Below are 20,375 nucleotides of genomic sequence, written 5' to 3'. Positions count from 1 at the left end.
ATTTAATGGGCATACAACTCACCTAAGAATCTTATCAAAATGTATATTTTGATACAGTAGGTCTAGAGACCTGAAATTCTACATTTCATGTAAGATCCCAGTTGATGCCAGTACTGCTGGTCAGCAGACTATATTTTGAGTGCCAAGGGTCCAAAAAAAGGACTAACCTGATAGTTCCCAAAAGTCCATAGTATGAAGAAAAAAATAGCAAGGTAGGAATTGTAAGGGACTAAGTTTAAGAGTCTTAAGAGACATTGCAATCAAATGTAAAGGGAGAGGGACTTCAGTAATATAGTGGAATAGGAAATCACAGCTCTTGTGCCCTCCTCAACAGAAACACCAAAAAAAAAAAAGATATTTAGGCCAAACTGCCTTTATCAGAACTCCAGATTCCAATTAAGAAGTTGCAGTGCTCAGATGAACACATCACAGAGAAAAATCCCTTCAAAATGGGAAAGAGAAACAGTTTCACTTTACCTGTGTCAGCCCCTCCTGCAAGCCAGCAGAGCTCAACATAAAATCTCTTTGGCCCAAAATATGTCCTAAGGATGGATGGAGTCCTATTTACATGTGTCCCACTTGCAGCTGAGGAACCCTAAAAAACAGCAGCCCACCCTAAGCTTTATACCCCAGACTCACATGTCACTTGACTAAAACATGGAAGGACATCCTATTCTTGGAAGACTAGAACAGAGCCTGGGATTTTCCAGACAGTCCCTCCCTATCTGAGAATGTTGCATTCCCTGTACATTCTATAGTTATGCTTGAAAATTATAAGCAAGAAAATGGAGAGAACTGGGTTGGTCCAAGGCCACTCAGAGAACTGCTCTGCACAAAGGAGTCTCCATAAGACTATCAGTGGATTTCTTATCAGAAACCTTACCAGCCAGGAGACAGTGGTAGGATATAGTCAAGGTACTGAAAGACAAATCCTGTCTACCAAGAATACGATACCCAGCAAAACTGTTCTTCAGAAATGGAGAGGTAAAGATTGTCCTAGATAAATGAAAACTGGGGGAATACCTTATTATCAGAACTGCCTTATAAAAATTCTAAAGGTAATTATTCAACTTGAAATGAAAGGATGCTGAAGTGCAACGCAGAAGCATATAAAAGTGTAAAATTCACTTGTAGAGTTAAGTATATAAACAAACAGAATAATACTGTAATGATGGTGTGTACATTGATTTTAATTTTAGTACACAAGTTAAAAGTCAAAAAATATTAAGAATAACTTTACAAAAATTTGTTAATGAAGTTACAGTATAAAAAGATACAAATTTTGACATCAATAATATAAATTGTGTAGTGGGGAGTAAAAGTATACAGATATTTGCATGCAATTAAAGCATATTTAATACTTCTAAGTTGTTATCAGCTTAAAATGGATGGTTTTAGTAATAAAACATTTTACATATGCCTTATGGTAACCACACAGAAAAATACATACAGAAGATACAAAAAAGAAAAAGAGAAAGAGAACAAAGACTATATCTACAAAAAAAATCAATAAAATGCCAAGAAAAGCATCAAGAGGAGAAAAAAGAACAAAAGAACTACAAAGCAGAAAACAACAAAACAGCAATTGTAAGTTCTTCTCTACCAATAATTACTTTAAATATAAATGGATTAAAGTCCCCAATCAAAAGACATAGAGTGATTAAATGGTTAATTTTAAGAGACCCAACTATATGTTGTCTACAAGAGACTCATTTTAGATTTAAGGATACACATAGGCTAAAAGTGAAGTGATATAAAAAGATATTCTGTACAAATAGTGACCAAATGAGAGCAGAGGTGGCTATACTTCTATCAAACAAAACAGACCTTATTCACAAGACAAAGAAATACATTATATAATGATAAAAGTTCTCTTCATCAGGAAGATATAACAATAATAAATATGTGTGCACCTACCATCATTTGTAAATATATAAAGCAAATATTAAGGGAACTAAAAAGAGAAATGAGCAAAAATACAATAATAATAAAAAGCTTCATGTCACCTCAGAGCCAGTGTCAGAGAAATAAAATTAAAAAAAAAACTTCAATACTCCAACATAAAAAAATCAATAAAGAAACAGCACACTTGAACAATACTATAAACCAAATAAATAAAAAAAACTCCAAGTGTCTATGATATCTGAGGATGAAGATGCTAAAATCTGTGTCTACTAGTCTGTTGAAGTTTTCCTATAGATTCCAGTCATTCTGGTCTTCCCAATCTATGATAAATGAGTAGGCCATCGTTAAAAGTTCACATCTACCTAATTATGGTGGCACATCCCAGGAATCCCAGCTACTTGGGAAGCTGAGCTGGGAGGATCACTTAAACCCAAGTACTTGAGACCAGCCTGGGCAACATAGCAAGACTTCATATCAAATAAAATAAAATAAAAATTTGAAAAGTTGAGATTCAATGTTGTACACCAACTAAAGCAATAAAAACTAATCCCACCTTGCATGCAATTACTTCATATTTCCACAAAGAACAATAATATTTAATTATCAGTTGGAGATTTATTATCTCATCACTAGCCAATTAATCCTCCTGGTATTTTAAGGGAATGTATTCCTGGCTCTCTAGTTATTTCCTCATTGTTTATATACATCAGAAGTATTGGACCTATTTTGGGGGAGGTGGCTGTTTAGAACACTGTAAAGACTTAGATGTGAAATAATTTAAAATAATAAATAGATAAATAAGTTAGATACTGACTGTCCCAATCTGATCCCAGGTCCTAAGACAACCATGAAAAAGTAATTGATTTTAGCCATGCTTGAATTCAATTCATCTAATAAAGACTGACAAACCCTTATACAGGAATACATGTCAGTAAAGATAGCATTTCAAAACAGAGAAAAAGGGATTATTAAATAATGGAGATGGGATAATGGTCAGCCATTTGAAAAATAAATATAACTGGATGTTTCCTTTACTCTTTTCACAAAAATAACTTACAAGGGAATCAAAACTTTAAACGTAACAATATAAGAGTATTATTTATAATCTTGGAAAAGATAAGACCTTTTAAGGCCAAACATAAAACTCAATAAACTGCAAATTAAAAGATGGATGATGATGATGGTTTTGCTGTGTCCCCACCCAAATCTTACCTTGAATTGTAATAATCCCCACATGTCATGGGAGGGACCCAGTGGGAGGTAATTGAATCATGGGGACGGGTCTTTCCCATGCTGTTCTCATGATAGTGAATAAGTCTCATGAGATCTGATGGTTTTATAAATGAGAGTTCTCCTGCACACGCTCTTGCCTGCCACCACGTAAGATGTTCGTTAGCTCTTCCTTCATCTTCTGCCACGAATATGAGGCCTCCTCAGCCATGTGGAACTGTGAGTCCATTAAACCTCTTTCCTTTATTAATAACCCAGTCTCGATATGTCTTTATTAGCAGAGTGAAAACAGACTAATACAATGGATATATTTGCCTATGTAAAATCTGCTGAGGGAGAAAGAAAACAAGAAAGTCAAACGCAAATAACAAAAACTGTGAAACCATATTTGCAACACATATGACCAACAAAATATTATTTTCTAAATATATAAAGAGTATTTACAAATCAACAATTTAAAAAACACTGGATAGACTATGGACAAAGGAAATAAACATAAGAAAATCTTAAAAAGGTAAGAAAAGATGCTCATTCACAATCTTAAAAACGCTAATAAAAATCACAATGAGAAAACATTTTAACCCAATCAAATTTGTAAGCATCAAATAGCTTGATAGTACACAGGGATAGGGAAGTTGAGGGGAAACAGAAATTCTTATAGATTGCTGACAAGAGGTTTGTGCAGTGGCTCATGCTTGCACTCCCAGCACTTTGGGAGGCTGAGGCAGGTGGATTGCTTGAGCTTAGGAGTTCCAGACCAACCTGGGCAACATGGCGAAACCCTGTCTCTACAAAAAATCCAAAAACTAGCCAAGTATGGTGTGGTGCTCCTGTAGTCCCAGCTACTTGAGAGGCGAAGGCAGGAGAATTGCTTGAGCCCAGGAGGTGGAGGTTGCAGTGAACCGAGATGGCGCCACAGTGCACTTCAGCCTGAGCAACAGAGTGAGACCCTAAGGAAAAAGAAAAAAAAAACAAAAAACCAAGATTGGGTACAAATTCTTTTGAAGGCAATTTGGCAGTATCTGCCAATATTTAAAATGTGCACATCCTTTGAACTAGGAATTTCACTTTTAAGAATTTTCCACAGATATATTCATACAGATACTTTAAGAAATATGTATGTAAGTGTTTCCTGCAGTATTATTTATAACAACAAAAAATACCCTAATATTATCTTAAAATCCATGAGTAAAAGACTGGCTAAACAAATTATTTATTCATACAATGGGATATTTTAGAGCTATCAAAATCAATAAAATAGAACTATGTGTTCACGTATCTGTAAGACCATATGCGGGCCACATGAAAATATTCTGGGGAGGTTAATTTCTGAAAAAGTGATGTTTAGACTATGCATGGTTTATATTTGTAAGTGAGAAATTTTGGTTTAGGTTTAACTACTTAGGCAAATTATTGCTTGTTTAACCCTTTTACCTAAAGTCCCAGGAAAGGGTGCTGAAGCTGAAACAGAAAGAGAAGATTGCTTCAGGCCAATGACGTCCTAGAAAACATCACAAGATATGGAGCTAACCTACATGTTTGAGTCATAGTTTCATGTGGACTACTAAGACATCCTGGCCTGACGCAGGGGCGCAAGCCCGTAATCCCAGCACTTTGGGAGGCTGAGGCGGGCAAATCTCTTGAGGCCAGGAGTTTGAGACCAGCCTGGCCAACATGGTGAAACCCCATCTCTACTAAAAATACAAAAGTTAGCCAGAGCCTGGTGGCACACACCTGTAGTCCCAGCTACTCTGGAGGCTGAGGCACAAAAATCACTTGAACCTGGGAGGCAGAAGTTTCAGTGAGCTGAGATCATGTCACTGCACTCCAGCCTGGGCAACAGAGTGACACACTGTCACACTCTGTCTCAAAAAAGAATTTCCACAGCCTTAAAAATTCTATAATTATGATTGTGGAGGGTTGAAATCATGCAGAGTTTGCATTCTGACCACAATGAAATTAAAATGAAAACCAATAACAGAAAGAGAACTAGAAAATGTTAGTTGTTTGATAATTAAGCAACACACTTCCAAATAGTCCGTGGATCAAAGAAGGAATGACAATAGAAATTAGAAAATATGTGACATACTGCTAAAGCAACCCTGGTAAGGAAGCCTGTACCACTAAGTTCTTAGACTGAGGAAAGACCTCAGATAAACAGTAAGTGTTGCTACCTGAATAAAGTAGAAAAAGAGGAGTAAAATAAACCCAAAGCAAGCAGAAGGAAGGATATAATAGTGTTAAGAACAGAAATCATTTAAAATGAAAAGGACACAATAGAGAAAGTCAATGAAAAAAAAGTGCTGTTTCTTTGAAAAAATCAATAAAATTGATAAACCTCTAGGAAGACTGACAAAAAGAAAAAGAGAGAAGACACATATTACCAATATCAGAATGGAAACCAGGGATATTACTACCAATCCTTTAGCCATTAAAGGGATAGTAAGAAAATACTACAAACAACTTTATGTTCATAAATTCAACAACTTGAAAGAAATTGACTAAATTCTCAAAAATCACAAACTACTGAAATAAAACCAAGATGAAATAGATAATCTGAGTAGTCCCATAACCATGAAAGAAATTGAAGTCATATTTTTAAAACCCTCTAAAAAAGAATATCCAGCCCCAAATGGTTTCACTTGATTATTCTACCAAACATTTCAAAAAGAATAGAGAACCTAGAAATATGCCCATGAATATACCCAATGATTTTTGACAAAAAGCAAAGCGTTATTCAATGGAGAAAGGAAAGCCTTTGCAACAAATGGTGCTGGAGCAATTGAACGTATATAGGCAAAAAAATAAAAGAACCTCAACCTAAACTTCACACCTTATACAAAAATTAATTCGATAATGGATCACGGAATTAAAGGTAAGAGTATAAGAATTTAAGAATAAGAAAAGGAGTAAAACTTCGGGACCTAGGGCTAGGCAAATAATCCTCAGACCTGACATCAAAAGCATAATCCATAAAGGGAAAAAAATGATAAATGGAACCTCATGTAAATTTAAAACTTTTGCTGAGCAAAATATCTTATTAAGAGGATAAAAAGGCAAGTTACAGTGTAGTAGAAATATTGGGAAAATCACATATCTGACAAAGGAATAGTACAGCCATGCATCATTTAATGGCAGAGATACGTTCTGAGAAATGTGTTTTTAGGTGGTTTTGTCATTGTGTGAACATCATAGAGTGCACTTACACAAGCCTAGATGGTATAGCCTACTACACACCTAGGCTATATGGGATAGCCTATTGCTGTTAGGCTACAAACCTTTACAACACGTTACTATACTGAATATTATCAGCAATTGTAACACAATGGTAAGTATGTATCTAAACAGAAAAAGTATGGTAAAAATATGGTATAAACATCAAAAAGTGGTACATCTATAGAGGACACTTACCCTAACTGGTGCTTGCAAGGCTAGAAGTTGTTCTGTATGAGTGGGTGAGTGAGTGGTGAGTGAATATGAAGGCCTAGGGCATTATTGTACACTATTGTAAATTTTATAAACCTGTACACTTAGGCTACACTAAAATTATTTTTAAAAGCATTTCTTTCTTCAACAATATATTAACTTTAGCTTACTATAACTTTTTTACCTTATAGGTTCTCTCATGTTTCAAAATTTTTGTACTCCTTTGTAGTAACACTTAGATTAAAATATAAACACATTGTATAGCTGTATAAAAATATTTTCTTTCTTGTATCCTTAGTCTGTAAACTTTTTTCGATTTTTAAAATTTTTTTATTTTTATATTTTACTTTCTGTTAAAAACTAAGACACAAACACACACAGCAGCCAAGGCTTCCACAGGGCTGGGATCATCAATGTCTTCACAGGACTGAAAGCATAATAGGTTTGTTTACACCAGCATCACCACAAACGTGAGTTATGCATTGTGCTATGAAATTATGATGGTTACAATGTCACTACATGATAGGAATTTTTCTGCTTCATTGTAATTTAATGGGACCACCATGCTTTTGTAGCAGGATGAGCCACAGACAAAACTCCTCAGACATGGAGTTAAAGAAGGAAGGGGTTTATTCGGCCGGGAGCATCGGCAAGACTCCTGTCTCAAGAGCCGAGCTCGTTCACAACTCTATGGGGCTCCGTGTGAGAGGGTCGTGATCGATTGAGCAAGCAGGGCATAAGTGACAGGGGCTGCATGCACTGGTGGTCAGAGTGAAACAGAACAGACCAGGAAGTTTCACAATGTCTTTCTATACAATGTCTGGAATCTGTAGATAACATCACTTTCTAGGTCAGGGGTCAAATTTTAACTACCAGGCTTAGGTCAGGCAGGCCCAGGCCTGGTTTTAGGTCTGGTTCCTTGGTTTCGGGTCTGGTTCCTAGGTGCTGGGCTACCTGCCTTCAGTTTTGCTTCTCTTTCCTTTTCTGAGTATAAAACAATATAAAACAGTATGAGAGGGTCTGTCTCTCTTCTCTCATTTCCCCACTTTGAGACTCTCACTTTTTATTAGTGGCAGTTCTCACTCTTATTTTCACTACTTATGTCTTCCTGTGCAATAGATTGATAATGATTCATGTGGTACACTTGTGCTGAAGCATTTTGGTGAACTAAGGTAGCGATGAAGCTTTTTATCATTTGAAGAAGTATGGGTAGCAAACAAGGGAGCAGTAAGCAGGTTCCTATTACTATTATAAGTCCTATTATAAGGATTTTAAATCCTCCTGGTGCTGGGAACCAATTTCCAAACATGGCCCCAGGATCAAATCCATGCCACACTTGCACGGGCACATGTGCCAGTTTTGTTATATCTTTAACTATGTCTTTAACTACTTGCCCCGATCATCTATGTGTAGACAGCAATTAGTAAGGTTAAATTTTCCACAAACCCCTCCTTCAGCCACTAGCAAGTAGTCGAGAGCTAGTCTATTTTGATAGATAGCATTCCTCGTCTGAGTTTCTCGCCGGGCTAGAATAGTCAAGGCTTGACCAGTTTTATTAGTGATGATTTCTAAAACAGCTTGCAACAATATGATTTGGTTGAGCATGTAAATGGGGGTCCGGTATCCTCATGAGCCATCTTGTGCCCAAGTGGCAGGCCTATAATATCGTATAATTCTCTCAGGAGGCCATTCATCATCTTTCCAATCACCTATGGCTATGCTTCGCTTTTCGCGAGAAGCATAGGCAGGGAAGCCTAGGAGTTCGCCTGTTTTTACGAGCAGTAGTAAGAAAGATGGTTTAATAATTCCAATAACACAACTACCTGCCTACTGGTCAGGTAATTTGGCATAAGGTCTATGCCTACATATCCCGTATAATCCAGTGGGGGCTGTCCAGTCCCGGTGGGACTCTGGGAGGATCTACATGGTTTGCAACTTTGGGAATTTACTAAATGGATTTTTTTTTAGTATGGTTTGAACTCCACTAGGTGGCTGTTTTTGTAATACTATTGTACAGTTTTTGCCTAAGGCAGCTGAGTCTTCCTACAGGAAGGGTGAAGTCCTTCCCTACTCTTGCTATACAGTATTGTCTAATGATTGAGGCTTTTAGGACCTACAAGCTATCAGGGTGATTTTTTTTGAGCCAGGAATTCATCAGGAACTGGGTCTATAGGTACAAATTCTTGGGCTTCCTATGGCCATTGATCTCCTATTACAGTTCCTCCACATACATAACATGAAGTGACATTGAGAGACTGGGCTACATGCTTAGCTAATTGCAAAAACAAATTTCTTGTTTTTCCTGGAATTTCTGGTACTGGCACATTCAGTTCATCATAGAAGGTTTGAAATAATGGCTCAGGAGAGCGTTTATAAACTTTTCCTCAAACCACGATATTTACTTGAAGATCCATTTCAGCTCCATCAGTTTCTAGGGTTACACGTTCCCCTTTTTTCTAGCGAGGATTAAGGGGGTTGGTTATTACTAGTTCTAAGGGGTTACACTGACCACTGGTACAGGAAGGGCCACTTTTCCCTTGCTGAAGGTGGACACGATTTTTTCATTTTTTTAATCCAAGTAGCCTAAATGACATGAGACCAGTATCCACATTTATTTTTACACAGTCTTAATTTATGATAAACGTACTTATTTTCTGCCATATAGCCTCTTTCTGAATTAAGAGAACCACATCCTATTTCTAACTTATTACTATTAATGACAGCACAGGCATCAAATTTCAAGGTGACTCGTTTGGGCACCTCTTTTTTTTCTGTTTTGGCTAACACTTTACTCATATCGTTTATGAGCCCCCACCAGTCTTCAGTTCTTAATCTTATTTTAAAAACTGTGGTCATGGGAGGCTCAGATGGGTCATAACACACATTAGGTTGGTCATTTCCTGGGCTACGTACCTTGTATAGAGTAACATTATACAAACAAGTTCTTTTTAGGGTTCCAGTACACTTATAATAACTGTAAAATAATAGGACCGTAGCAACTTTTTGTCCTACCTCAGTGACTTGATGTATACACTGGGAACAGCCCTCAGTCTGAGGAAGGTCAGTTGAAGTCCTTACTGTACAAGTCCAGTTTTTAAGGAAAATGAGTCCCGTGATGAGTTTCCTCATGCTTCGGCCGTGCATGGACCAGTCAGCTTCCAGGTGTGACTGAAGCAGGGCTTGTTATCTTCTTCAGAGCCACTTTGCAGGGGTTGGCGAAGCTGCTCCCATCCACGTACAGCTCTCAGTCTACTGCTGTTTAAGGATGGTTTGGAGGTTGGGCCCACTAGAATAAACTGAGTCCAATACCTCTACACAGTTATGTTCAACTGGGCTCTCTGATACCGGGAGCAAGGTGGCGGGTTTAGGGTGTTGTAAACTTCAATGGTTATGTGGGGATTTTCATAGATCAAGCTTTGATATCTAGTTAGTCTAGCATTCATTAGCTAATGATGTCCTTTGGTATTTATTAAAGTCACCACAGCATGAGGGTTATGCTAAAAACCTAAACTTTATGTTTAGGTTTTGCCTAAGAGTTAGCTTATCTGCTTCTTGTGCTAACAAGGCCATTGCTGCCAGGGCCCTTAGACATGGGGGCCAGCCTTTGGAAACCCCATCTAGTTGTTTTGAGAGATAGGCCACTGGCCTTTGCCAGGGCCATACAGTCTGGGTTAAAACTCCAACTGCCATTTTTTTTTTTCTGACACATAGGGTGTAAAGGGTTTTGTCAGGTCAGGTAGCCCCAGGACTGAGGCCGACATGAGATTTTCTTTTAACTCATGAAAAGCTTGTTGCTGTTGGTTGTAATAGATGTAGTTTATCTAATCTACATTTTTACTAACTGTCACCCACTAAAATATTGACTTAAATCCTGTAGCTATTTGATTTCAAGCTTTAAATTGATCTGGTATTCCTTGCAGGGCTCCAATTGCATCTAAATAGATGTGAGAGTTGAAAGACCCATAAGGGGCTTCTCCCGCTTTATGATGTCTTATTTTTTCTACCTCTGGTTGATGAAATGCCAGGGTAAAAGGGACAGCCAAATGGACTAAAGCACAAGTGCCACTCTAGTTATTTGGCAGAGTGCCCAGTAAAGGTCCACCACAATACCACCACACATCCACTCAGGGATGAACAAGGGCTGACTGATTGATAAGCTCTTGAAAATTCTTAAACTCATCACATCCCTTCAGGTCTCCAAGGAATGCTGTTTCCTCCCTGTCATGAGAGACATGAAGTGAACTTAGTGTTGGGAGATGGAAGCTGGATGGCCCTTGGGGGCTGAACCGCAGGGTGCCGGACTTCGGGATAGAGCACAGAGAGCTTGGCATGACTTATTACTCCAGGCTGTAGAATACGGGAAAAGAGCTACCATGCAGCCTATGCCTGGTCGACTGGAGGACCACCTTAGTGGGAGGGGGACAATCTGGGCCTCTGGCCTGCCATGTGCACAAGCATAACAATTGCTTTTGTTTAACGTGCAGATGGAATATTTGATCCATTTTAACCAGGCATTTGCATCTTGGTATCCTGTCTTAATTGCTAAAGTTTGTTGTAAGTCTTTAACTTCCATGATCCTCTAGTAAAATGAAAGTATGATTTTAGGAAATTACTAAAACTGGTTGGGGCAGTCCATCCTTGCTCTTTAGTGGTCCACAGAATGTTGGACCAAGTATAGCATGAAAGCTCTACATCAGGGGGCAAGACTCCTGGTTGGCACTGGGGTCTTTATCGAAATCTCCCTGGATTAAATGGTCCTAGTTTACTAATGCCCAGTCTAAGGAGAGTCAGGAGGAACAGAAGTACTTTTCTGAAGTAGAAAGCTGTCTTTGACTTGGCAAGTCTCCACAAGGCAAGCATTAGATGCAATAGTTTGAGGCGAAATTGACTTGGTTATGTTAATAACTAGATGGTCAGCAATAGAAAGAGGAAAGAAGAAAGAGTAATAGCGTAGATGAAACGAGTTAAATTTTTCTTAGCTTTAGTTTGGTAGGGTTTTCCCCTGGGACTATGGCCCACGACTCTGGAGGGGGTGGCGCTTTCTTGAGTCGGGCATGATGAGTCTATCCTTTTTTGCTGTATGAACAGCATTCTTGGTGGTTAGCAGCACAAGGTAGGGTCCTTCCGAGGCTGGCTCGAGTTTTTCTTCTTTCCACCTTTTGACGAGAACGTGATCTTCAGGCTGGCTCTGGTTTATCGGAAATTCTAGGGGTGGTACAAGTGCTAAAAGACTTTTAGTTTTTGAGGGAAAGGAAAGTGGAAGATAAACAAAGTATATAATTTTTAAGAAATTGATCTTTTGTTTTAAATGTGGGGACCTTGGCAGTGGACTTTATAGTCGTTAGTGCTTTTTTACTGAGAAATTTCCTTTAGCACCTATTTTTATTAGGTTTTAAACCAAAGAAAGCCAAATACCATTTTACATTTAACAATGCTTCCTGTATGATTTTTATACCAGATAAGTTAAATTTTACATTTATATTAGTGTGTTATTAATGTTAAACCTAATTTTAATAAAGCCTTGTAGACATATTTATCCAATTTTTAATATTTGACTATAAGGTAAGATTTTATAGATTCTTTTTAACCTTTTATAATTTTTGCTAAAGAGCAGGTTTGTGTTTTAAGGAAAACCTGTTATGCTTTTATTTTATTGTCCAGTTTACAGAAAAACTGGATGATACCTCTTTAACTTTGGCCAATGTCTACACACAGAATTTTTTTTCAATTAACATTTTAAAACTTGATTAAACCTTTAAAACAAAATATACATATTTATAACCTTTTAATGCAGGTAAAACTTTACATTCTTATGGCTCCTTATAATTCTTACTACTAGAAGTATATTTTAATTTCTTTATATACCTTGCACATAAACTGTTTCTTTAATAGTTTTACATTTAGGAGGCCTAATTACTTTTAAATTATACAACATTTCTTGCATGAATTTCCTTTTATAACCTTTTTTTTTTTCAATTACCCGGGAGGAACCATCCATCATCCTGTCCTGAAGGGAGTTCCTCTTAGGTCTGGTCGGACCTTTGTATGGTAATTAAGATTTAAATCCCTTGTTAGGAAACCTGCTGGGTTAAGGGAATTTCCTTTTTTTTTTTTTTTTCTAACAGAATAGCCCCATATTTTAAGATTTTTGAGTTAGTAAGCTACTTTTTTGCCTTTTTGATTTAGGATAGTTCTGAACTGAACTAGTGAGGTGTGCTCACAATGAGGTTTCCTCTAAAAGTTTTTTTTTTTTTACTTTTTTTCTGTTAGCAAAGCAGTTGCCACTACAAATTGAATGCATTTGGGCCATCCACAGGTTACTGGGTCAAGGATTTTTGATAGGAAGGCCTCAGTGTTTTCGAGATATGCCCTTGTTTACACTGACAACAAAGTGGTATTGGAGTGTTATAGGCTTACGGAGAATACCTTCAATTATCAATTACAGGTTTTAAATTTACCTTGGCTTTTAAAGGAATAGGGTACACCGTTTTTTTTTTTTCTTAACTACTTGTATATATCTCTCTTTGACTTTGTCTTTCTCTCTTTGACTTTCCTTTTGGCTCTGTCTCTTCCTCTCTTTCTCTGCCTCTCTCTCCTCTCTGTCTCTCTCTGCCTGGCTTATAATGCAGTTCTTTGAACCACTGTGGAGAGATCTAAAACCAGCTGTAACCAAGTGTCTATGTACGGGAACTGGTCTGGGTGCCCGGGATTTACAGGGTTACCTTGTGCCATACCTTTGAAACAAGGGACCTGTCCAGGCTTCCTTCTGATGGCCAACCCACCTCTAATGCTGGCTGGTCTATTTTACACAAAGTTTTAAGTTTTCCTGGTGTCATAGTACTCCATAGTCTCCTTTAAATCCTTTTTTGAAATTTTTCAACATAGTTCCTAGTAGGGTGGGCTTATTTGTGCCTGACCCATGCTTCTTCGAGACAAAACACCACGCGCACACCACACACACACCACAAAACAAAGAATGGGTAAAAAGGGCACACATACACTTTTGCAGTTTACACCAAATCAAAATCAAAACCAAAATCAGAGTATCCAGAAATCAAAACCAAAGTATCAAGCAATCCAAGTCAAGTCAAAAACAAAAACCAAAGTGCTGGTACAGGCACACCGTGGGTGATCAGGCCATGCTTCCACTCAAATGGAGTAGGCAAGTTCCCAAGACCGTCCTGTCAAGCAATTCAAACCAAGTCAAAACCAAAACCAAAGTGCCGATAAAGGCACGCCGTGGGTGATCAGGCCACGCTTCCACTCAAATGGAGTAGGCAAGTTCCCAAGACCGGTCCTGTCAAGCAATTCAAACCAAGTCAAAACCAAAACCAAAAAGTGCCGATAAAGGCATGCCGTGGGTGATCAGGCCACGCTTCCACTCAAATGGAGTAGGCAAGTTCCCAAGACCGGTCCTGTCAAGCAATTCAAACCAAGTCAAAACCAAAACCAAAACCAAAGTGCTGATAAAGGCACGCCGTGGGTGATCAGGCCACACTTCCACTCAAATGGAGTGGGCAAGTTCCCAAGACCGGTCCTGTCAAGCAATTCAAACCAAGTCAAAACTAAAACCAAAACCAAACCAAAGTGCCGATAAAGGCACACCGTGGGTCCTCAGGCCATGCTTCCACTCAAACAGAGTAGGCAAGTTCCAAAGACTAGTCTTACCAAGTTTCAGATGTCCGGACTCCAAGTACCAGTTCCTTCCCGGTGTTCAGCCACTGCGTTGATCCTCCATGGGGAGCTGCCACACACTGCTCTGGTGAGGCGTCTCACTGGGGCAAATGCCTACCCGGGAGTGCTCTCAGGATCCGCATGGCTTGGGCTGGTTGAAGTCCCCTGCAGGGATGTTCCACAGGGCAGGCTTAAGTCACCTAAGGAGCTGCCTCGACCATCCGCCAATCACCTTGCTTCCTGGTCAGGGAACCAAGAAATGTAGCAGGGCCAGCTGCAGACAAAACTCCTCAGACACTGAGTTAAAGAAGGAAGGGGTTTATTCAGCCAGGAGCATCAGCAAGACTCCTGTCTCAAGAGCCAAGCTCCCCAAGTGAGCAATTCCTGTCCCTTTTAAGGGCTCACAACTCTATGGGGGCCCGTGAGAGAGGGTCGTGATCAATTGAGCAAGCAAGAGGTATGCGACAGGGGCTGCATGCACTGGTGGTCAGAGTGAAACAGGACAGACCAGGAAGTTTCACAATGTCTTTCTATACAATGTCTGGAATCTATAGATAACATCAGTTGCTAGGTCTGGGGTTGAATTTTAACCACGAGGCTTAGGTCAGGCAGGCCCAGGCCTGGTTTCAGGTCTCGTTCCTTGGTTTTGGGTCTGGTTCCTAGGCACCGGGCTACCTGCCTTTAGTTTCACTTCTCTTTCCTTTTCTGAGTATAAAACAATATGAGAGGTTCTGTCTCTATTCTCTCACTATATGTAGTCCATTGTTGAACAAAACATTATTATGCAGTATGTGACTGTATCTGTGATATAGAAAGGACTCTAAGAACTCAATAGTTCAAAAGACTAATTAGAAAATGGACAAAAAACTGAAGAATCCTTGTGATGATGTACTTGTTCTTATCTTGACTGTGGTAGATACCTGAAACATGTGATAAAATTGCAGAGAACTAAATGCAGCACACAAATGAGCACAAGTAAAACAAAAAAAAAATTGAACAATTTCAGTGGATTAAGTTAATGTCAATATCTTGTTTTTAGCATTGTACTAAAGTTTTGTGAGATGTTATCACTAGAGGAATCTAGGTAAAGGATAGGCAGGCTCTCTCTGTGTTATTTCCTATAACTTTGCACATGAGTGCACAGTTATCTCAAAATAAAAAGTTTTGTTAAACAAAATACATTGAGTCCAGGTTTTGTGCTCCTCTGACCTGGCAGGCCTTTTCCTCTAAATCAGGTACTGAGACAATGGTAAAGGGCCTGTTTCTATTCACTGTATCTTTTGATCATTTATATGTTTCTATGGTTTGGATGTTTGTCCCTTCCAAACCTCATGCTGAAATTTTATTCCCAATGTTGAAGATGGGGCCTAATGGGAGATGTTTGGATCATGGAGGCTGTTCACTCATGAAAAATTAGTATCCTCACTCAGGTGAGTGAGTTCTCACTGCATTCATTCCCAAGAGAACTGATTGTTAAAAAGGGCTCCACGCTCTTGCTTTCTCTCTCACCATGTGATCACTGCACACATCAGCTCCCCTTTGCCCTCTACAGTGAGTGGAAGGAGCCTCAGGCCCTCTCACCAGATGCAGATGCCCAATTTTGAACTTTCTAACCATCAGAATCATAAGCCAAATAAACCTTTTTAAAAAAATAAATTACTGAGCCTCAATATTCCTTTATAGCAGCATAAAACAGACTAAAACTTAAGGGTTTCTTTGCTCTGCTATTACTGGCTGAATAGAAAACCTTTGGGAAAGTAACCTAAGACTGAGATTTCTCCTTAATCCTCTCTCATCATGAACCTATAACCAACCTGTATGGGCTGGGCCAGCTCACCTCCTCTCTATTTCTCCTCTAACTTACTTCTCCATATCTTTCCTTTGTTTCCACTGTAAAAGTCATAAAATGGTAGATCTCACTAATTGTTCCCACTTCCTCAGTTCCTGTTTACTCTTATTCAGTACTATTAAAAATCTACTTGCTAAAATCACTAAAATCTCCCAAATTGCCCCAAATTTTAAAGAAATTTGAACTAAATGATAATCAAAAGGTAACATCAAATCTATAGGATATAACCACAACAATCTCTAATTTAAAAAAACCTTCCCAAAATAAAATTCTAAAAGTATATTTATATAGAAATTCTAAAAAATGAAAGCTAATCTACAGTGAAAGAAAGTAGATGAGTGGTTGCTGGGTGATAAGGAGGTGAGAAGGGTCCAAATAGAAGGATTATGAAGGAGCATAAAGACTCTTTTGTGTGTGATAGTTAGGTTCATTATCTTGATTGTTGTGATAATTTCACAGGACTATTCACATGTCAAAACTTATCAAATTGTGCACTTTAAATATGTGTGGCCGATTTTACCTCAATAATGTTAATTTTAGCTAGTTGATAAACCCAAAATAAGACTGGAAATACACAAAGAACAGAAGGGACAAATGGACAACAATTAGCAAATGGCAGATTTAAATCATCCCTATCAATAATTACATAAATGTAAATAGACTAGACACTTCAATTAAAAGACAGAGATTCTCAGGCTGGATTAAAAAGCAAGAGCTACCATGTGCTGTCTACAAGAAACCAACTTTAAATATTCAGGGCAAGATAGGTAGAATGTAAAAGGAGAGAAAACAATATGCCATTAAAACAATAAGAATATGAAAGCTGGCATGACTATATTTATATCAAACATAATAGATCAAAAGGTACATACAAGAATGTTCAAAACAGCTTATTGATAATAGACAAAACATGTCCATTTTTAGCAGAATGAAAAAATAAATAGTTATATATTTATTCCATGGAACACTCACAATAATTAAAAAGAAAAAACTACTCCAATATGATGTACAATAACATGTATTGTATGAACATGAACAAACAGAAACATATGTTGCTACAAGCAATAACAGATGTCACAGATATAAGTGCATGGATTGTATAATTCCATTTTTGCCTTAAGAAGAGACAAAACTAATCTATGGAAATACAAGACAGAATAGTGTTTACCTTCAGAGTACCAGCAGGAAAGGGCAGAAAGGAATTTCCTAGATAGTTAGAAATGTTCTATAACCTCATCTTATTGTTTATTTGCTGGGTGTATATATTTATATTAAATTCATCAAGTTGTACACTTAAAATTTGTACATTTTGCTGTGTGTCCATTATAATTTCAATTAAAAATTGCTTAAGTCAATAAGATTTTTCTAAAAATTAAAACAATATTTCTATAACATTTTGAGTAAATTAGATATGAATAAGTACCAGAAAGTTTGATCTAGAGAGGAGAGTTGGCATTGAGATGTATTCGGAATAGTAATTGAGGGATAGGGAATTAAAGGTCCCTGACTTATGGGTTTTCTTATACTGTCAGGAGTGAAATTATTCTTCTAATTTTAAAAATAAATGAAATGAATGACAACTACTATATGAAACCAATTTCTCTGTTATTACTAAAATGCCTTAAATCAGGTCAATGCAGTCATGAGACTAAAAGACTTGTACACCAGGACTGTCTTAGTCTTTTTGGTCTGCCATAACAAAATATAAGGCTGGGTAACTTAAAAACAGAATTTTATTTTCTCACAACTCTGAAGGCTGGGAAGTCCAAGATCAAGGTGCTGGCCAATTCAGTTTCTGATGAGGGCTCTCTTTCTGTCTTGCAGATGGCTCCCTTATTCCTCTGTCCTTATAAGGAGAGAGAGAGAGAGAGACAGAGAGAGATCTTTCCCTTATGATAAGGCAACAGTCTTATCAGATTAGGACCCCAACCTTAGTCTTTACTAAGGCTTAATTGTCTCTTAAAGAACTCTTCTCCAGATATAGTCACATTGGGGGTTAAGGCCTCTACATATTAATTTGGAGTTGGGGACACAATTCAGTTAGCAAGGACACAGAAAATATTTTTAGAGAGTTACTTACACAGCAACTATTTCCAAAAGAATCTGAGATAGCTAAATAGTGATTTGGGGTTACTTGTAAAATAACCCTTATTTCATGCCATTTTAGAAAACTGAATAAAATGTCTCACAAAGTGATAGAAAATTAAACTCATCCATTTAATGGTATCTGGTTAAGCTGGAACATCTGGGTTTGATGTTTAAAATAAGTTTGAAACCAGAAAATGTTTTATTTTTTATGTCAATTCTGTTTCATTTCTTTTATTGGAGAAAGAGCTTAGGCAACAACATCTGTTTCCATGAGCATTGGGAGAGGACTGCATATTGACAAAGCATGTAGTCATAAACAGACAAGTAAGAGGACAAAGACTTTCCTAGCTAAAAAGTGGAATGACATGCAGCAATACAAATTAGAGAGACCTCTGAGCAAAAGAAAAAAAATTGCTTCCAAGAAGAATCATAGCAGTCAAGGAAATATTCTACAAAGAATGATAATGGTTATGAATTTTAAAAAGTATTTTATTTTTACATGGCAGAAAATAGTCAAGATTTAGTGCACAGTGGTCATTGGTCTTGAAAGCTCCTTGGAGTACAATTACATGTGGTCGTCTCAGATTCCAATAGAAAGGGCATATAACTAGGTAAAATAGCAAATCATTCTATGTTATAAAAGTCCTAGTTGCAGAAGAGAATCTGATATGAAGATCTCATGTCTAACTTATGCTAAAATACAAGAAGCCTGGAGTTCCATAATTAATTAAGCAGCTCATCAATGAAATCAAGAGTCAAAACGCTTTCTATCTTTCCAGTGTGCATCTTTATCTATTTGGTGCTTTTGCTTGTTCTCATGATTTCAAAATGGCAAAAGTCTATACTAGATAAACAAAACAAAAATAGAAAAATGTCAAAGTATGCTACTACCAAAAAACCATCAAACCACAAAGGAAAACAGCAACCAAGAAAAAAAGAAGCAAAATACCTACAAAACAACCAGAAAACAAATAATGTAATGGTGTTAGTAAGTTTTTGCTTATCAATAATTACTTTGAATGTAAATGGATTAAGTTATCTAATAAAGAGACATAAAATGACTGAATGGTTTAAAAAAAAAGGCAAGACCCAACTATATGTTGCCGACATAAGACTAACTTTACTTTTAATAATATAGACTGGGGTCAGGTGTGGTGGCTCACACCTGTAATCCCAGCACTTTGGGAGGCTGAGGTGGGGGGATCGCTTGAGTTCAGGAGTTCAAGACAAGCCTGTACCATGTAGTGAGATTTTGTGTCTATCTATCAAAAAGAATATTTAAAAAAATAGAATATGTAATAAAACCAAAAGTAAGGAAAAAGATATTTCACACAAAGGATTCAAAAGAGAACAAGGATAGCTATTCTTAGATAAAATATACTTTAAATTTAAAACTGTAGAAAAGGGATCAATTCATCAAGAGGATGTAACAATTGTAAATATTTATGCACCCAATATTTGAACACCTAAATATATAAAGCAAATGTTAAAGGATCTGAAAAGAGAGATAGATTGCATACAATAATAGTAGGGGGCTTCAATACCCTATTATCAACAATGAGCAGATCATCCAGATAGAAAATTAATAAGGAAACACTGGACTCAAACAATGCTTTAGATCAAATGGACCTAACTGATGTTGCAGAACATTACATCCAACAGCAACAGAATATGGGTTCTTTTTGAGCACACACAGAACATTCTTCATGATAGATCATATCTTAGACCACAAGACAACTCTTACCAAAGTTAAGAAAACTGAAATCATATAAAGTACCATTTTCTGATCACAATTGTATGAAACTAGAAGTCAATAACAAGAGGAATTGTGGAAAGTTTACAAATACTTGGAAAGTAAACAACATTCTCCTGAACAACAAATAGGTCAATGAAGAAATTAAAAGAGAAATTGCAACAATATCTTGAGACAAACATGGAAACACAACATACCAAAACTTATGAAATGCCACAAACACAGTTTGAAGAGGAAAGTTTTAAGCAATGATTATTTACATGAAAAAAGAAGAAAGATATAAAATAAACAACTGTATACCTCCAGAAAATTTAAAAGCCAATTCTACCAAACATTTAAAGAAGAACTAATACCAATTCTTCAAAAATTTCCCAAAAAGTCAAAGAGGAGGGAATACTTGGACACTCCTTTTATGAGGCCACAATTACCTTGATTCCAAAGCCAGACAAA

At 37.3% G+C, this 20,375-nt stretch overlaps 1 protein-coding gene across 1 annotated transcript in view; it reads left to right on the top strand.

Annotated features, from left to right (window-relative positions):
- The window catches only part of SAMD3 (sterile alpha motif domain containing 3), a 192,182-nt gene that overhangs the window by 59,695 nt on the left and 112,112 nt on the right, over positions 1-20,375 (top strand). Inside the window, exon 8 of the mRNA XM_003827645.5 lies at positions 1,439-1,587. The gene's annotated coding sequence lies outside the window, so the exon portion shown is untranslated. The remainder of the gene's footprint in view (positions 1-1,438; positions 1,588-20,375) is intronic.

Source organism: Pan paniscus, chromosome 5 (assembly GCF_029289425.2).
Source record: "Pan paniscus chromosome 5, NHGRI_mPanPan1-v2.0_pri, whole genome shotgun sequence".
Classification (NCBI taxonomy): domain Eukaryota; kingdom Metazoa; phylum Chordata; class Mammalia; order Primates; family Hominidae; genus Pan; species Pan paniscus.
This window is presented reverse-complemented; position numbering and strand designations above follow the sequence as displayed.